Below are 15738 nucleotides of genomic sequence, written 5' to 3' on the forward strand. Positions count from 1 at the left end.
TGATTTCTATTTGTGAGTGACAAAAGTTATTCATATTTGGGAAAGCTTATGGTGAGTAAACAAGATGATGAAATAATAGTTAGGTTTATTATTGACAGCAAGTCTAGCAATATGATTTATTTTTTAAATACATATGATAATGGTGTATTATGCATTTTTTAGACAAAATTCTCTTACTCCATCAATCTATTGTATTCATTTGCACCAGTTTATTTCATCTATAAAAAGAATGGTAAAATGTTTCAAAAATATATGTTTATGTGCAATTGTATCAACAAAGTATTTCATTTAAAAATATCTATGGTATTCACAAAACATATGTAGTAGTGAAAATGAAACACTATCAAATTTTATATACCATTCTCACAATAATGTTTCAAAAACATAACATAGCACTTTAGGATCCAAAAATCACACAGAGAGAAAGGATTTCATTTTGTTGTTTATGTTCCATGTAGTTTTCTTAAGAATGAATGTGTTGTACTACTGAGTAATCCATGTTGAATGAAGAGAATAGTAGCATAGTTGTGTTTATATTGAGGTGTTAAATGCATGCATAAATTAGAATTGAACTGGTATTCTGGTATCTTTTGCAATATGGTTATAAGGCCATCAACTAATGATTTTGTTTGAATCACATTATTTTTCTCATAATATTTGCAATAACATGGATACGAAGAGGCCACATGGGTTACTAATGCACTTTGACAAAATAATGATTTATCTAGCTTGTAGTTGGATAGTGCTAGATATGTATTTTTTTCCTTTGACCATCACTTGACAAGTTCAAACTATATCTTTGATATGAATTCATCTAGCTCATGTTTGGCCAGTGCCTAATTTCATTGTGCAAATTTTCTTAAAATGCTTGTTCAATGGTGAAAAGGATGAACAAATTATTAAACAACTTTTCCAAAATTATTTGTTCCTAATTGCATGTAGGCATGTGTGTGTAATTTGATACATCTATCATAAATGAAAAATGATAGCAAGCATCTAGATATTTATTTTCTTAGCCTATCACTTGATATATTTATTGGTGAGATTAAGTGTTGTACCTAGTAATTTCTTCGCCTAGGTCCTAATCACACATGTTACTTAAGTTTACTTAGGGACTGTGATGGCAAAAAATGGGATCAGATGGTTTATGACCTAGTAATTTCTTTGCCTAGGTCCTAATCACACATGTTACTTAAGTTTACTTAGGGACTATGATGGCGAAAAATGGGATCAGATGGTTTATAACCTAACCCCACTTTCCTCCACACATTGGAATACAGAAGATCCTAAGGAAGTGATTCACTTTGACTACTTCAAGTGTGAAAGACAATCAAGGAATACTTTTAGGGCTCCTATTCCTTTGCTATTATGAAAGGGAAGTGAGCTAAATGTGCAATAATGATGAACTAAGCTAGGGAGATGAATGAAATGACTATGTAAACTAAAATAATAGAGAGATACTGTACTGAAACTGAGATATAAAGTACAAAGATGGAAAGAGAATTCTAGTATGCACCTGACACACAAATCTGAGCCAGAATGAGTCGCACCAGAGTGTTGGGCGCCTTGGTCCTAGAGATTGTACTGACCTAGGATTCTGGAAACTACAGATTGAGATCCTTGCAAGTTGAATCTCCAAAAACTATAGAAACATGTTGAGGACCAAGGCATTGGGCACCTTGGTCCCAGTGTTTTGGGGCCTTCATATGGATTTGAACCTATGCCTATGAGTTCTATCTTTTTGAAAGCCTGTTGCTCTGTCAGAATCCTGCAAATGTGCCTACAAGCTGGAAAATGGTGTATGGGTGGCTATATAGGTTTTTGTCTAAGTCAAACCCCTTGTTTTGGTGATTTCCACCTCCACAAATAGCCAATAATGTATTGAAATGTGTGTGTGCTAGAATCTTATGTGCTTACAAGATCCTAAGTGAGCTAAAATGCAAGAATTAAAGTTCTATCCTACATTATGAGCATAAAACCCTACGTGAATGTAAATTTAATGTAAATACTTCAAATCATAAATGCAATCATGGATCTAAAACATGAATTCATATCCGAAAAACAAGTGTTGTGAAACTCACGTAGAGATATGAAAGTAACGTGAAATCGTACCACATCCTAAGAGAGAGGTACAAGACAATCAACAGTCGGTGATCTCCTTATTCTTCAATATCTCTAAAGCTTCAATTGATGATGAAAATGGTTGATGAAGACTTTATAAATGCTTGATTTACTAGTTGAAGGCTCACATAACCTATACTTTCACTTCATAAGAGGCTCCTTCAAGTGTTTGAGTTGTTGGATCCTTCAAACGAGGAAAGGAAAGGCTATATGTATGAAACCCTAACTTTGTTTTCGACTATAGGCTGACCTAGAAAAGATATTTTTTTGCACCAAGTCAAATTTAAACATTATAATACTGCCAAAACATGATCTCGAAATTCGAGGAGAAAAAGTTGGAACAACAATGAATCGCCTTGGTCCGATCAACTTTTTCATGAATTTTTAGGGATGTGAAGTATCATGATTATAAGGTGATCCTCAAGTGGATGCGATGATTCAAGGTGTTTATATATACAAATTCGGGCCTTGAAGGTTGAAATAGGACATAATTAGGGCTTTTGATGAATTAATTAGTTGAACTAATAAAATAAAAAGGGGCATACATAGGATTAAGGGCCCAATTTTATGATGTGTAGAGGGATGAAAGAGGACTTTAGATTCAACTAAATTAATTTATTAATTAAATGCTTAAAGGGAAATTAAAATGCAAGATACAACACACTAAGGCAGGTGCTAACCTGAGCGTGGAAATGTACCACCCAATTAAGGGTGTATAATTTACGACGCTACAAGGACCACATAGGAAAATTTACACTTTCAATGGTATTATCATATTATCACTTCCCACCTCATGTGGAAATTACACCTTTAGTGGTTTTATCATAATATCACTTTTCCACCTCAGTGGGTGATCCACATTTAGTGGACATGTGTAAAGGGTGAAAAATTAGGGTTTCCACCATGAAAGGAATGAAAACCTCTAATTTTACATTTAGATTCAAATGACGGAGAAATCCAATAGATCCAATCCCAAGTCAAGAATGATAAGGACTGAATCCTAAATAGATTTAAGTGGAGTGTGAATTGCTTACCCTCTTTAATGAGTTGACATGCTGAAATTAGGGAAAGTGTTGGAAATGAAGGTAAAAATGCAAAAACAGTGAGCTACAGTTGTCAAATTTCTGCATGCACCTAGATCTTAGCAGTATATGCAGATTCGGATTTGATCCTTGAAAAAGCTCCAAAAATGTTAGGATCGATGTGCCCGTCACCTTGGTCCTCCTACTTTTTTGCATGCCAAAAAGGGTTGATTCATCTCTACAAATAGTGTCTATCCTGAAGAGTACATCTTCGTATCTGTTTCCTGCACATGAAAAAGAAGAGAAATGGACTGGGAATAGGGGCTTGCCTAAGTCAAACCTCGATTTAAGAATTAACCTTGATTGAAATATTGCAGATATTGAAATAAAATGATGGAAAGGTATATACCTCAGATCTGCAATGAATGATAATGATGCTTTGCTTCTTGAATGCAATCACATATGTTGTATGAAATGACATGAACATGACAAAACCCTAATCACACACACGTGCTTGCAAATGAATGATGTAATGTTGCTCCATAATTGGTAAATGAAGAATGCATCTTTGAAGACCTTCAGAGATAATTAATGAATGCTCTAATGCTTGATGATGATTTCTCCCCTCTCTTATGATCTCTTGCATATCTGTGTTATGCAAATGAGATGGGAAAACCTCCTTATAGACTTGCCCATCAAAAAATGCTTTAATTTTCTCACATAGGCTAACACGGGGAGAGATTTACCACTCATTTTTGAGATTGCTAGAGGGGACCAAAATAGGGCCCACCTAAGGAGGATGAAGGTGTGGCACCTTGGTCACAGTGAGGACCAGAGCACCACACCTTGGTCCTCCCCTATTTTGGGGTCAGATCAAGGGGCCATGTAGTGGATAAAGTGAAAATGAATCCATATTTATGTAGTGAAGGCATAATCAGGCCTTAATTAGGCATCGAGATCTATGAACACTAAAGTGAGGGCCCCAAATGCAGTCAAAATTGCAAAGGACCGTGAAATTTTAGGATGCTACAACATATTAAACTATCACTTTTTTACATTAGGTGGGTGTTGAGTTATCACTTTATGTATCATGTCATAAGATTAAGACACTTGTCATAATCTTATGTGCTTCTATGTTTCACCTTGGCCTATTTTACTAAGAGGTCTCCTATGCACTTTCATCACATTCTATTGCATCTTGATAGGAATATCATTTATTATTGTCATGTTTATCTTCTCTTGTTCTTGCTTTTTCCATTAGGCCTCTAGATCTTGGGTGGCTACCTTCATAATCAACTCTAACATGGTATCAAATCTTTAAGAGTGCCTTTGGTTAGTCATTTTGAGATATTTTTTTTGAATATTGGGGTTTTTATTTTTATTTTTGTGGCTTTGTATTATAGGTAAAAATTAGGGCTTGTTGTACAGCCTGAGTTGGCCTAGTGGTGGAAAACTTGTGCTCTTGAAAGAGAGGTCACAAGTTCAAATCCCACAAGGGGGTAGGGTATGTACACTTTATCAGCTTCGGCCCATTACCAATAAAAAAAGGGGCTTGTTGGGTCAAATCTAAGATCACCATATGATTCAAAATGTTTGAGAAAGTCAGTTTTGCCTTTTCATTCATCCAAAATGAACACTAGAGGCCAAATATATAGGCATTTGAAGTTTGGAGGTTTCGCGGTGATACAAGCATCATAATTACGCAAACGATTTTCAAACAACAATATCTTAGTCATTTGGGCTCCTTTGTGCAAGAAATCTTTTTTTTAATCGGTAAAGTATTAATTTTTAAATATATAATCAAATGTTTTACAATGTTTGAGTACCATATCGGACTCTGGAAGAGAGAAAATAATAGAGACTGAATTGTAAAAACTAACCCTAACCACCATTTTTGCCAAAAAAACACCTAGAGCCCTCTTCCAAACATGGCAAAATCCAGCACCATTACCTTCCATATCACCCACCACCTCTGAATTACAAACTGAAATTGGGACATCCACCCACCAGACACCATATACAACAATGCAAACACTTTGATAATAGGAACACCACTGAAAGTACTATTAACCCTAGACATCAATATCGATTTACAAACCCTACCACCTACAATACTATAAGAGAGTACAAAAAGAAACCCCTTCAAATATACTTCAAAATACCATTCATGACCCCACATAAACTTTTTATCAAAAATTGTACAAAAAACAACAAAGCAACAATGTTTCATTCATAGGGAGTCGAGAAAGAGAGCTAGCTTCAACCACCATCCAAGAAGCATACCAATTATTGGCCTCGATCACCCCTTCCCCGACGTCAACCCCATCTTCCATTCGCATTCCCACCACCTGCATTTACCATTGGAACCACCACTCTGCCACCCACAACCATCCTCTATCGCAAAAGGATTTTCAAAGAGTCCCATGCAATCATTGCCTCTGCCCGTCGCTCATCTCTATTAAACCTGATCGACCATCGCATAAAAGGAACAAGTTCATGGAGGTTTGCCATCCTTTGGTCTACAAAGAACTCGTTCACATCAAACCTTGCTCCTATAATGGCCCATTCCAAAATTAAGTTCAACCCCACTAACCATTCATCATCTAGAATTATCCGCACTACCCATGCAACATTATGTGGAGTCACCCAATTCAAGCCCCCACGCCACCACCATAGTCACCACATCGATGTTCGAATGGTATCTATGTCTTATCCCGGAAGACCTCACCAAACAACGACTCCATGATATGGATGAATTCATCATCCTTCACTATGAATAGCCTCTTCATTCTCAATGATGTAATGAGACCAAAAAAAGTAACTGTCTGCGGTCTGTCAGTGTACAGAGAGAAATTTGCCACCATACCCTCCTACCACCTCAAATTGTTACCATAAAAATTGAGAAAAACAATGACACGATACCCATCATCCTCCAATTTATTATCCCTCACACATGCATTGTCTCATCATACAATAACTCCCCTATCGCTTCATCAATGTTTTCATTATGCAAGTGAGTGCCAACTCAAAAATCCTCAAGAACTGCAATACGAAAATCTTCAAAACGTACTTCACCAACTTCATTAAACCCAATTGCCCATTTAGACAAAGTGTCGGCCACTTTTTTTGCTGACCTCCAAACATGACCCACCCGAAAGCATTATATTGTTGCCAACTCATCCCTAATTGTCGAGACTATCTTGCTCAAATGTCATGCTTGACATTCCCCTATGATAATCACAATAACAATTATCAATGAGTCGCCTTCAACATGTATTTTGGAGAAGTCCAGGAACTTCGCAAACCGAATTTCCATATATGTTGCCATTCCCTCCTCTACATTATTCGTCCCATAGATAATACGTTTTGCATCGAATGCCAAAATATTACCCGACCAATCCTGGGCTACAAACCCAATTCCTGATGGCCCTGGATTGCCCCGTGAAGCTCCATCAAAGTTAATTTTTATCCACCCCTCGTCTAGTTTAGACCACCTTTCCTTTTTCTGATTATCACCACTCAGATTCACCCAACATAGCCCATTCATGGGCTTGCAAGATTTTTTTTTATTTGGGGTAGAATTTTATTCTCTTCGTAGTGTTGTAGGTGTGTTCTGATTTTTGTGCATGAATTTTTCATAAAATTGTGTAATCCCTATTTTTGCAATTTTGAGGCCTCATTCGAGCTCATATGGACTCCTTTTCATTTTGAAAGTGCATAATTTTTCCTATATTTAACAGTCCAATGATATCAACAGTTTTTAGTCATTGTGATAAAAAATTCCACTTTTATCACATGGCCTTATTTGCCTTATTTATGGTAAATGTAATGTGTAGTACCCCTGCCCTAATCAATTTCTAATCTCGGTTTGACCTTGGTTATTTTATCATGTTATAATGTTATAGTTAGATGTTTTGATTTTTGTGCATACCTGTTAATGTGGTTTTCGCACCAATTCGTATGCAAGTTTATTAGTTCTCCCACTAATACATTTGGACTAGATTTTTGACTGAGGTTTCCCACAGAGAAGGTATATTGTGGCCAAATTTTTTTTTTTTTTGAAAATGTGCTCGCATTCGTTGTAATCCCGACGACAATTTCCCATTTGGTTTCGACAAAGAAGGCATTAGGAATGCAAATTTTCTTTTTTTCAAAAAAGTGCTCGAGTTCATCGTAATTCCAATGACAACGGCCATTACTTAAAAAAATAGAGGGGAATTCATTTGTTCATTGCAATCCCACATAGGCATCCGTGGCGAATTCAACCCCCAAGAACATCAAACCCACGTCGAAGGCATTTGTGGTATTGCTTGCAATCCCGCACATGAGGTAGATTCAAATTGCCCTAGTTTTTAATTTCACATTGCAAAAAATATACGTGGTGGTTAATTGCCCTAGTTTAATCTCATAAAACCATAGAACTGTGATTGAGGAGTGAATGTTCAATTTTGTAGCAGCAATCCCTTCCTCCTGTATACGCGCGTGTTGATTGTTCACATGAGATCACATCTCTTTGCGGCATCGTATCAAACAATTCATGAGCCTTGTCCATGTTTCCACATTTTACATTCATGTCAAGTAGGGCATTTGCAAGTACAACACCTAAAAAAATTCCTCTATCCGTTATGCTTTGATGGATGTCCATACCCTGTTCCAAAGCTCCCATTTTTGTACAGGCAGGGAGGATGCTGGCAAAGGTTGTGGAATTTGGCTTTATGCCTTCCAATTTCATTTGCTTGAAAGTGTCTAAAGCCTTTTCAACAAATCCATTTTGTGCATATCCAGCAATTGTTGTAGTCCACGAGACAATATTTCTTTCAGGCATTTTATTAAATAGTTCATGTGCCTTGTCTATGCTTCCACATTTTGCATACATGTCTACTAGGGTAGTTGCAACTACAACATCTAACAAAATTCCTCTATCCTTTATGCTTTGATGAATGTCCATACCCTATTCCAAATCTCCCATTTTGGCACAGGCAAGGAGGATAGTAGCAATGGTCGTGGAATTTGGCTTTACGCCTGTCAATTGCATTTGCTTGAAAGTTTCTAAAGCCTTCTCAACAAGTCCATTTTGTGCATATTCGACAATCATTGTAGTCTAGGAAACCACATTTCTTTGAGGCAATCTGTCAAACAATTCCCGTGCCTTGTCTATGCTTCCACATTTTGCATACATGCTAACAAAGCAGTTGCAACTACATCTGACAAAATTCCTCTATCTTTTATGCTTTGATGGATGTCCATACCCTGTTCCAAAGCTCCCATTTTGGCACAGGCTGGGAGTACGCTAGCAAACGTAACTAAAGAAATGCAATGATCAGCTCCAAAGACATCAAACCACTACTAACAAAACCGAGAGTCTAAAATATGATAGGGAATAGTGTGAGTTGTCCTGAAATAAAATATTTTATTTTCAATTTCAACTAAAACATAATTACTCAGCCATTTAATGTTATTAATAAGTGTTTAATTTATGAAAGAGATAAATGGTTGGCCACAAGTACATGAGTTACTAAATGCACACAAATAAGTGAATTTGATATTTAAAACTATCTACAATGAATTCAATTATTGTCCATTAGTCATTTATGTTTGCAATAAGAATCTTTCTTTGTTTTTCTTAATCTTTATTCATAGTTATGTGCATATTTCACATTCTATAATTAGGATATCAATTGCTATGGCTGAACACTAGCATGATGTTTGTGTTGTGGTATAGATGCGTGGAAACATAATTATGGGATTGTTATATTATAGACATCATAAATCTAGATATCGCATATTAGTTCTAGCTCTCCTTGGATTGAGTCTAAAGTTGACATACAGTCATAAATCCATTATTAGCAAATCTATCCATTTCTAGTAAATGCAATTGAGAAAGTCATTTTGATATTGAGAGTTTCTTATCTGTTTACCTATTGATCATTATTAAGCCATAATATTTAAGTCTATTTATCTCTCTTGCAAAACCTCTGTAAGTGTCCTAGATTGTCCCTACTACTCACTCTTCAATGAAATAGTGGAGTTCTAAAGATTTGTTGCACAAGATGGTGTTGAACGCATCAACAAGGCTAGCATGGAAGGCATGTTCAAGCTTCCACTTGTACAACTTACAACAAATGATTTGTTGATAGAAGAAATTCTTGAAATGGGGATACAATCGAAAGACAAGTAAGTACATACAAACCTCCTCAGTTGAAAGTAAAATCTCTGTATAAAAAGAGTACATTGAATCCCAATCCATAAACACAATAGAGATACTGATGGAGACTTAATTGGATTTAGCATATCACACCAAAGTTGTTAGAGTATGCTAAGCTAGTACATAATGTTTCCTAAAGCCACATTAGTATTTTACCTAGATCATTATCTACCAAAACTAACTATAGTAATCCTTTTGAGGATTCATTTCATGGTGCTAGATCTTCATTTAGTTCCACTTCTTGTTGGAGAAAAGAACAATTATTTCTTGAGGTAGATGAATATCCCATCAACAAAGGACATGACCCTTTCTAGAATATAACAAATTCTACTCCAACAAAAGATCATGGGGGTTTCACTAGAGATATTGAATAAGAGATAGACTTCTACTACTACATTAAAAGCATTGGCATGTTCTTCATTTATTGATGTAAACTCTCTGTGACACCACCACAACCAACAAAGGTGTGAAAAGTTGTTTGCAATGCATGGATTTTTAGGATTTTCCTTTGAGAAAACAAAATTAAAGTATGGAAGCAGGATTTGCTAGCTCCTGAGGGAATCTTGATGAAAAATAACTATAAAATATTTGGGCGAGCTTATATGCAAAAACTCATGCTTCATGATGGGTTTATGTACATAAATAAGCACAAATTAAGTGGTAAAGGGGCTTCTGGAAACAAGAGGGACATAGGGGCAGTGGAAGTGAAAACTTCTGGTGTTGTGTTTGCTCCATCTCAGAATGGGAATGGCGAAGGTGTTGTAAGAGGAGCTGAGAAGGGTGTTGGAAGAAGTGGGGGTGTTTACATTCCCCCATTTAAGCTGGCTCAAATGATGAAAGATGTGGAAGACAAGAGAAGTGTGGAATACCAACGCATGACATGGGATGCCCTTCAGAAGAGTATCAATGGGTTAGTAAACAAGGTAAATGCATCTAACATCAAGAACATCATTCCAGAGTTGTTTGCAGAGAATCTCATTCATGGGAGGGGTCTATTTTGTAGGTCTTGTATGAAATCCCAAATGGCATCCCCTGGATTTACAGATGTTTTTGTTGCGTTGGTTGTTGTGGTAAATACAAAATTTCCTAAAGTTGGCAATCTGCTTTTGCGAAGAATCATTTTATAGCTTAAGAGGGCATACAAACGCAATGACTAGCACATGTTGATAGCAGCAGCCAAATTCATAGTTCATTTAGTGAATCAACAAGTTGCACATGAGATCATTGCCTTGGAACTTCTCACCCTTTTACTAGAGAACCCCACAAATGATAGTGTAGAGGTTGTTGTTGGGTTCGTGAAAGAATGTGGTTCTTTGTTGCAAGACCTTTCACCCAAAGGTCTCTATGGGATTTTTGAAAGATTTAGAGATATTCTCCATGAGGGGGAAATTGACAAACGAGTACGGTTTTTAATTAAAGGCCTTTTTGCAATTCACAAAGCTAAGTTCGAGGGTCATCCAGCTGTGCGTCTAGATCAGTTAACACATGAAGTTTTCCTAGAAGATGAACTTGATCAAGAAGCTGGTTTGGATGTTTTCAAGCCAGATCCTGATTTCTTAGAGCATGAGGCAACCTATGAAAAACTGAAGAAAGATATCCTTGGAGATGCTTCTTCAGATGAAGCAAAAGGGGAGAATGATGATGATGATGATGATGATGATGATGATGATGATGATGATGATGATGATGATGATGATGATGATGATGATGATGATGATGATGATGATGATGATGATGATAATGATGATGATGATGATGATGAAGAGGAAGGTGAGGAAGCACTAAGAATATAGGATGAGATAGAGACAAACTTGGTCAATTTAAGACGTTCAAATTATTTGACAATCATGTCAAGTGTTGATTTTGAGGAAGTTGGTCTTAAGCTACTAAAGATCAAGCTTGAACTTGGTCAAGAGAGAACATACCTTCGTGATTATGGTCTTCTTGGGCAAAGATTTTGTATGATCAATAAAATTTATGAGAAATTTTTTGATAAGTGTTTTGTACAACAGTATTCTATGATACACAGACTGGAAACAAATAAATTGCGTAATGTTGCAAATTTTTTGGCCCACTTACTTGGCATAGATGCTCTTCCATGGCATTGTCTTGATTATATACGTCTGACAGAGGAAGATACTACTTCCTCTTCCCATATTTTTATAAAGATTCTCTTGCAGGAGCTGGCAGAGCAACTTGGTATATTGTTTCTTAATGAAAGGTTGAATGATCCAACAATGTAGGAGTCTTTTGATTCAATTTCTCCAAAGGACAATCCCAAAAATTCACAGTTTGCTATCAATTTATTTACTTCTATTGGTCTTGGTGGTATCACTGAGAGTTTACGTGAGTATTTAAAGAATATGCCAAGGCTTGTAATGCAGCAGCAAAAGTCTATTCCTGAGTCAAATGAATCTACCTATAATGACGATTCTTCTAGTTCATTAGGTTCATCAGATTCTGATACATCAGACTTAGATTCTGAGAGTGAAACTGACAGTGAGAGCAGTCAGGAGTCACCAAGAAAGAAAAATAATTCAAAGCATGACAATGAGTATGAAAAAACAAGAAGAAAGAAAAGGGCAAGGGCATCTAACTCAGAGGATGGAAGTGACAGTGAAAAATCAGAAGGAAAAAGAAAAGGAATTAAAAATCTTTCTAGTTAGTTATTCAAGGCTCCAGTAGACACCATTTTCCTGGACTATGACAAACAAAAGAATCACTCCCAAGTTCTTTGGTTTTATAACAGATGATTATAAGATGCTACAATGTTGTCTTATGTATTTTAATAGCGACGAGTTTTAGAGTTTTTTACTTGACAGGTAATGGATAAATAGTGTTAGGAGGAGAAAATATTGAAGGCCAAGTGCAGATTGTGATAATACTAGATCAATGAATCCTGTTATTTATTGAGTATTTCTTGTTTTCCATGTTGTGTGATGTACCATAAGCAAACTAAAAATCTAAATTCAATAAGATGCTTTGTTCAATGATGATAATTTCTATTTTCTTGCCTGTGAAGAAAGACCATGTCAGACAATATCAATGAACAACAAAATAAGGAGACAATTGCTAGATTGTGGTCTAACTTGAAAGGAAAAGGTGATGGAAAATGTTATTGTCCATGCAAAATTTGTAAGGGGTTAAAGACTAGAAGACTTCTAATCAAAACAATGAAGAAACATTGTAGGCTGCATGGTCACATTGAAGGTGGACATGATTATCATCCATTGGTAATTTTTTCATTATATCATTTTGACAATTTATATACATAATAAATCACGTGATGGTGAGATCATGATCATGGTTTATTTATGTTTATCAATTTTATATAGGTCGAGCACCCTGGAGCACATGGTATGGATCAACACAACCCTGAGAATATGGTTTTCGAAGTGGATGAACATGGAGGTGTGAATATCGAAGCTGAAGATAATGATCCCATGGAAGATGACGATCATGAGCCAGAAAACACAATTGAAGATGATGGTACAAATACATTGATCCATGACTCATTTAGTACTCGTGCAGCTGATCATGATGATGAAGATGACCTTGATGTTGTTCATGATGTCCCTCTACTTGAGAAGGCATTTGAGGCCCTTTACGAAGGCTCGCATGCAACTCTTCTCTTCGATGTATTGTTGTTGATGAACTTGAAGGTTATGAATGGTTTATCCAACATAACAATGTCACGTATGTTAAGGTATGCCATATATGTCATAATAAACTGTGAATCATGTTGTACCATTATTATTCTTTATTATAATAAATTATATTTTTTTGTTGTAGATTGATAGGTGAGTTTTTGTTACCACCATCAAATATTCTACCTCGCTCATACCGAGAATTATCTATCATTATGAAAGATGTTGGAATGGAGTATCAAGCAATAGATGCTTGTCCCAATGATCATATTATATATTACAAACAACATGAATTTTGAACTGAATGCCCTGAATGTCATATCAGTAGATATTGAACAGATCAAATAACAAAAAGGGTTCCTCGCAAGGTTCTTCACTATATTCCCATTATTCCATGTATGCAACGATTATTCAAGTGCACTAGCTTGGCACAATTTATGGATTACCATGCACGCAATAGAAGTTGAGATTACATTATTCGAATGCCTGCAGATGTTTTAGCATTTATGGACATAGAGGAAAAGTGGCCACACTTTAAAGAAGAACCTCGTAATCTCAGGCTTTCATTGGCAGCGGACGGTGTCAATCCATTTGGAGAGATGAGATCTGTTTACTTAGTATGGCCTATTTTTGTTATCAAAAATAACATTCCTCCATAGATGTCAATAAAGAGGGAGCACATAATATTGGCAATGATTATTACAGGTATTTTATCATTTAAATATAGTCGTTTAAATTTAATTATAAATATTGCAGTAAAATGGTCATAATAAATATGTAATGTTTTTGTTCATTCGATTAGGTAAGTACCAAGTTAAAGATATGAATGTATATATCGAGCCTCTTATCGACGAGTTGCTGGAGTTATGGAATGGTGTCACTATGTATGACGTCTCTAGACCAATAGGACAAAGACAATTTCAATTCCATGTGATGCTTCTGTGGACAATACACGGTGCCCCAGGGCTAACACATTTTTGTGGTATGTTATAGTGTTTAAGTTGTGCATGAACATTATAATTCAAAAAATTATCATATTTAATCCAATTATACATTATCTTGTAGGTCTTCAAACAAAGGGAAAATTTGCATGTCCTGTTTGTGGTCCAAAGATGAAATCTCGTCATTCAAAAAGTTTAGGAAAGCAGGTGTTTGATGAGTATAGGCACTTTCTCCACAAAAATCATAATTATTGAAATACTAAAAAACATCTTTTCAATGGGAAAGAAGAGAATACATCAAAGCCATGAAGAATGACACCTCACCTTTGGAAGTTGGAATATAATAGAATTAATCGTCAAGGTAATGACATTCCATCTATTGGTTTGTCATAAAACATCTTTTCTATTTTGTTCTGTTTATTGATGATGTGATTGATGATCATGAAGGTCATGAAGGCATAAATGAACACCTTCCTAAGGGACTAAAAAGTTATCCCCGACAATTTAGTAGGTTGCCCTACTATGAGCAGTTACAAATTGTTCATTTGTTTGATAGTATGCATATTGGAAAGAATATAATAGAGACAGTATGGAGAATATTGGATGGAAGGCGTGACAAAGAAAAAATTGTCAAAATATGTAGTGACATTCAGGATTCCAATCATGTAATGATAAATATCATTCAATCAAATAGCCATGGAGACCAAATTAATATAAGTGAGCTTCCTTGGTTATTAACGGACCAACAAAGCAATGCTATAAAACAAGTCATATGAAAAATTCGATTTCCCACAGGATTTGTTGCGAACATAAACAATCTCATATCAAAGAAAAGTGAATTTGGGCTAGGGATGAAAACACATGATTGGCATACCTTCATTAAGGTAATTCATGTTCTTTTTTAGTATGTATTTAAGTACTGCGCGTACATGTACTTTCCATTATGTTAGAAAAAAATGAAAAGATAATTTTATAATTGTTGCAGTACGTTCTACCTCTATCTCTCCCAGACGACTTCAACAATAATGTCAAGCAAGTCATATATGATCTTGGAAAATACACAAGGTAAGTAGTGATATTTGTTTAGTTCATTGTATAGATATTATATTTACAGTTTGTTTTACTTGTTATGTAATATATTTTTTTGCGTCTTGAATACCTTGTAGGTGGTTGTCATGTACAGAAATCCATAAAGACGATATAAAATATTGGAAGAGAAAAATTCCTCATTTAATGTGTGAAATGCAAAAGTGTCTACCTCCAACTTTTTTCAATGCACAAGAACACTACCTCATACACCAAGTTGACGAGATTGAACTGTGTGGACCTGTACACACTAGGTCAATGTAGATGGTTGAGAGGCACTTGAAATTTTTGAAGGCTTTGGTTCGATAAAGAGCACATCCTGAGGGTTCTATGGTGGAGGGATATATGGTATACCAGACTATGGTGTACATTTCTGAATATCTTCCTAAGTTTGCAGCAAAGATCCATGTGGATCGCATTTGGGATCTCGACACCATTAACAAATTCGAAGGGAAGTACTTGATGGGGAAAGGTAGATTGAGGAAAGTGAGAGGTAATTATAAGATGTTGTTGTAGTTAATTAATTCTTAATCTTCAAAATAAATTGATTGTAGGATGTCTATTTATTTTTTGTACAGTTGGTCGAGAGTGGGATGCACTATATTTGTATATTGCAAACAATCTTGATTGGATGACGGTATGGATTGAATGTTGTCAACATTTTGGACGCACGTTAACATGGGAAGGTGTGGCTTCATTGGTTAAAGAAGCACATC

Source organism: Cryptomeria japonica, chromosome 6 (assembly GCF_030272615.1).
Source record: "Cryptomeria japonica chromosome 6, Sugi_1.0, whole genome shotgun sequence".
Taxonomy (NCBI): domain Eukaryota; kingdom Viridiplantae; phylum Streptophyta; class Pinopsida; order Cupressales; family Cupressaceae; genus Cryptomeria; species Cryptomeria japonica.